Source organism: Argiope bruennichi, chromosome 11 (genome assembly GCF_947563725.1).
Source record: "Argiope bruennichi chromosome 11, qqArgBrue1.1, whole genome shotgun sequence".
NCBI lineage: Eukaryota > Metazoa > Arthropoda > Arachnida > Araneae > Araneidae > Argiope > Argiope bruennichi.
In genome coordinates, this window is record NC_079161.1 from 91,461,394 (window position 1) to 91,467,393 (window position 6,000).

The following is a 6,000-nucleotide window of genomic DNA, read 5'->3' on the forward strand; positions in this document are numbered from 1 at the left end:
AAATCTCTACAGGGCAGACCGTTTGAGTTAAAGCTACCAAATTAGCAGATTTACACCTAAAGGGTCTAAAATGTGCACAACAGAGCTATTTTTTTTAAAATTTTTAATTAGAGTTTTAATGAATTAAAAAATTACGCGAAATTTCTACGTTTCTTCTCAATAATTTCCGAAAATATTATCGCAGAAAAATAATTTTTAAATCAAGTTTAAGCTCAAAAAGATGTCTTTTTAATAATATCATTGTTTTTCCAAGCTTCCATTTTTAATGAATTTCTAAAAAAATACTTTGACCACATTTTTCAATAAATTATTTCGCACAAAATAAAATTATAATTTATCCTGCTTGAGCCCTTCAGATGTGCTTGGGGAAAATTAGCTGCTGCCATCACGCTGGCAAATAATAAAAATGAAAGATTAAATCAACGTTTAGTACAAACTAAACCAAGAAAGTGTCATTTGCAGCACGTGTCTGTATAAAACGAAATATGACATCTTCTAAAAAAATAAAGCATAATAAAAAAATAAAACATGACAAAATAAAAAAAGTTGTCTGTGGTGTTTTAAAATAGCTATAACATTAATTCAATAATACAATTTTATTTAAGGCATACATAGTTTTATATATACTCTAATCAAGGCTCAACTGCCAATTTCTATAACTTGATTAATTGGCGTATATATCTAATAAAAAATGGTCTAAATGAAATAAATAATTATATTTTTTGTAGTCTGAATCAATAAATGTTCTGATGAATTACGAACTTTGAATTTTTATACAGATAGTCTGTTTTTGAATCATGTTTAATAAAACATTTTTGAGACATTTCCTCTTTTAAAAAACAAAAGTTCCGCTCTTTTGCAATTACAAAGCATTGAAATATGAACATTAGAATGTCTCTATTCTATAAGAAACATGCGAACTCTCCTTCGGCCGTCTTGAAGGAAATACGCCATTCAAGACTTTTTCCAAGAGTGTTTGCCTGAAGTAAATTTAATTGTTGATTGTTCTAAAATGAAGGTAATGAAAGTTTCATAAGTTGGTAATGTTTGATCTCATAAGATTAAACGCTAGATTGTCAAGCTAATTTTACTGAATATGATTTATAGGAACGAATTACTGTATAAAATTCAAACTTCATAATGTTTTCAGAAGGACATTTATTGATTGAAATAAAATAATATATTATTTACCGAAATTAAATCTTTTTCAAGGTAAAACTTAATTTTATAGTGAATCAGAATTTTTTTTTTATTGAATAATTCTTAGAAATATTGCAAAAATTATTTAAAAAATATATTCTGTGTTACACGTAAGATTACAATGCTGAATGGCCCTACTTTGTTTTGTAACATTTTTAAAAAAATGTTTGTTAGTAAAAAAGTTTTCCTGTTTATTATTTATTTCTCTTTCAAATTTTTATTTTTTTCTATTCAATTTAAATTTTAAGGAAGTTGACAGAAAATTAGAGAGATATATACAGTATAATGTACATGAATTTCGATTGGTTTCTATAATGATATGAGTTAAATGATTGTCAAAATTTGAAGCTTAAAAGTATTTTTCCTGAAAACGCCTATAAGAGACCATCGTATATAAATATTTAATTGAAAATTTGGAAAACATTAATCCTAGCGTTGTTCGCCAAAGGCGACTAGTATTTATAATAAAGATGAATGTGTGTTTGTGTGTTCGCGCTCTACAGGCCAGACCGTTTGACTTACAACTACCAAATTTGGCATATGTATACCTTTCAGGTCAAGAATCTGGGAGCGATTTTTTAAAAATTTTAATTACTTCAAAATTAAGCGAAATTTCGACGTTTCATCGCGGTAGCTTCTGAAAATATTATTGCTCAAAAATGATTTTTCATCAAATTTAAGTTCAAATAATTATCTTGTTTATGTTGCCATTGTTTTAGTTTATAAATTAGGTTCCATTTTTTAATGAATTAAAAATACATTTTAACCATATTTTTCAAATGGGTATTTCATATGGAGAAAAAAAATTAGCTTTTATGAATAAATGGCCAACACATTGACAAAAGTACAAATTAAAAAATAAATCAAATATTTCTGCAAACCTAGAAAAGTGTAATTTTCAGCACGTCTGTAAGAAATGAAATAAATATGAAACATAATATTTTCCAAAAAATAAATGCACGACAAAGTTTTCGATGATCTTTTACAATATATACATTATTATTTCATTAAATCAGCTTTATTTAAGGCAAATATGGATTTATATATATATATATATATATATACACACACACACACATTTTCAATTGAAGGTTCAACGGCTAATATGTAAACTTTAAATAACTGAAATGCATGTGTTAAAGAAGGGCCTAAATGAGTTAATAATCATATTATATGTAATTTGAGTCAATAAATTCTGTAATAAATGACGAATGTTGAGATTTCATCTTGATCCTCTGCTCTGTGAATCATATTTAACAAAATATTTTCATGACATTAATATTTTTAACAAAAAGAGTTGCACTCCAATCAACTAAGTCTGTCTGTAAAACTGACTGATTTATGAAAATTTAAATATAACTATTCATTAAAAATGGACTATTTTAAACCTCTTCTTCGACCGTCTCAAAAATGATACCCCCAATCAACACCCTGGGTTTCTCGAACGAGGAAGATGGGACGAAATGTGTACCTCAGAATGTGCACTAAAATTCACTTTTCTTATTGACCAATCCCAGCTCGCGAAAGAAAGCTGCTAGGTATATCCATGTATATGAGCAATGCAATCGTACATGTGATTGGCTAACGTGCAAACGTGATTGATTGTGTATGTTTATATTTCGGAGATGAACAGCAAACGTGTGTCAGATTCTGTCTGGTTAATCTTTGAAAATTCACAGGTGGTTTGAGACACAGAAGTGTGAAAGAATTTTTGAGCAATTGTTGATATATGTGGGATAGTAAACATAAAAATATAGTTCTTTTTATCATGTACGTAATGTTATTCCATTTACATTAACTTACAAATCTTCAGTAACATGTGGGATGATTATGATTTAAAGTATATTTGTATGTATCACCAAATAAGTAGCATATTTAGATAAATGATTTTTTTTAAATATATTTCAAAGATTTTATTTTCTAGTGATTCTTTTTTTTTTTTCGTGCAGAACATGCAAATAAGGCTTTCTATCAATATCATGTTTTCACAAGTATTGAGTCATAATTTTTAACAATGATTATCATCTTCATATTTAACTATCAGAACTTTATTGCTGAAGATATTCATATTTCCTCAATTTTAAATACTTTCATCTCTTTACATTTTGTTCCCATTTGTTTCAATAACACTTAGTTCCCTAAAGCCCAACTAATTATTGACATTCTTATTAAATACTAATTTTACCTAATTGTTACATGACAAGTTGTAATAAGCATTGCCTTTTTTTTTTTTTTTTGTTTATTTATTTATTTTGCACTGAAATGGAATATGTAGGGAAGAAAATACTCATATATTGAACATATTCAAAGTGAAAAGGAAAATTTATATTTTAAAAATATATAATTGTTTTTTTTTTTCACTTCTTAATATCAACTACATAGACTCAGACATTGATTTCTATTTATATAGCAATTTCAGCACAATGAGTCAAGCAAATGTCTTAAACTGTAATGCCGTGACAATTTGTGCAATTCTTAATAGCTATTCCTTCGATATAAATTATGAAGATCAAGCAACTCATATATGTGTGAATTTTTGAATTGTTTGTGTGTGAATTTACATTGAAATATTTTAATACCATCTGCTTTTACTTTATTTCATATTAACCATTTTAAAATATATCCAAATTTCAATAAAAGACATACTTCTAATAACATGTTTTCTGTATTTTACTCAATATTTTGCAATACATATATATATATATAATGTAATTTTAAATAACCATGTTATATTTCTTCAAAAAAATTTTCAGCATATTTTTTTCTGAATTGGTTTGAATGAGTTTCTTCTAAAGGTGAATATTTTAAAATCCTTTTATGGAAGGCTTTATACAGATGTATGAGGCCTCATATAATGCACTTAGAATTTTAATACAATATTTTACTTGTTAAAGAAATATAATGATCATCATATGATATTAAAATGCATACATGTAATATTTTTTTTTTAAGGATTGAGAAATTATGTATATTTAAAATAAGCTATACAGAAGTTTCATGCAAGCATAATAAATAGTACTTAGTTAGCTCCTAATAATTTGTTTTAAATACAATTAAAATTGGTACCATTCAGCAACTACATTTGTTGACGATTATCTCAGTGTCAAATAAATGTTTTAAGATTTAAGTTCTTAAAATATCTCTAATTTTATATAAACCTTGTCCTGGTTTTATATTAATCTTCAGTTTCTAAATTTTTACATTACATTGCAACTTCATCTCTTCACATAATATAGTGAAGCGAAAAAAGAGTAATATTTAGTTTTCATTCCTTTTAACAATTTGCTATTTTGTTAAAATTTGTTTTTAAATTACAATAGCTTTCTAACAAATAAGATGCCAAAATTCTTTCTCTTGAAACTTAGCAAAAATGAAATGCTTTGTTAGTTCATTTTCTGGAAATATTTAATTTAAACAATATTAATAAATAAATGTTGTATAATCCTGGTTCAATGTAAACTGATTTTATGAAATATCTCTGATATTGCTAATTCAAAAAACAAATACTTATTGTAGGGAAATAATTGGAATTCTTCCCATGAAATTGCAAAATTGCTGATTTTTTTAATGAGTAATTGATATGCTATTATTCATATACTACAGTTTAGCATTCGTTTTGTATTCAAAACATTTCAGATCCCCCCCCCCAAACAAAAAAGACTTGTATTGCCTGCCTATATGCCTTTACAGAGTTTAATTTTGACCTACTATCAATTATTAGGTTCTAATCCATGCAATTTTTTTTCACTTACAGCTTATTATGCTAACAAAGAATATAATATTAATAAAATAAAAATGATACATCATGTAACAAAAGTTTAATGAACCCAAATGTGGTACATAGTGCACAGATTTGGATTGTATTTCTAACATGATAGTGTTTATAGACTGGTGTACTGTTTATAATTTCAACATGCATGACAAAAATCATTCAAAATGGTTTACAGAACAGATCATCACATCTACAACTACAAAATTCGGCATGTAGTTACTTCTTAAGTTGCTGATGCTCATTAACCCTTTCAAGAGAAATGGAAAATATGCTTCCTCCCAAATGTTTCAATTTTTGTGTGAAGTTATGTAGGTTTACAAGTACTGACACAAATTTTCTATAGTATGTATGGCATGGAATAGTTTTGGTTTTCTGGCACAAGGTCCAATTTAGGACAAGCTGCGCCAGCCACAAGGATATTTAAAAAGTTCCATCATAAAAGTGTAAAAGGTGTAAATAAAACAAGGATACATTGTAAAACGTCAAAAGTTTATAAGGTCTATGATTTATAATGATTTGGCACAAGAATAAAAATAAATCTCAAATTTTAAATGCTGTGAAAGAAACCAGTGGCTTTAAAAAAAGGCAAGTTTTGAGTGAGGTTTCTCACCCACCAGGTCCTGTAAATTTAAAATAGGCGAATGAAAGTCAGTTAAACGATCAGAAGTAAAATTAGGACATTGAGTAAAAATATGTGCAGTAGAATTGATCACTCCACAATTCGTACAATGAGGGGCTCGTTCACCAAACAGCAAATGTCTATGTGTATACCTTGTGTGTCCAATGCGTAGACGAATTAATTTCACATCTGCGCATCGGTTTGGTAAAACTGACCACAAAAGTAATTCGGTCTGAAAACTAGTACATTTTAATGTTGAACTTATGGCAGCACTATAATAAGCACAGGTTTGGGTGTTCTGTCTAAAACAAACTTTTTCGCTTTGTAGTTTCATGATCATCAGCTGAGCATTTGGCATATCGACGGCTGCCATGGCAAGTTCCCTGTGAATGTTCGAATCTCTGACATT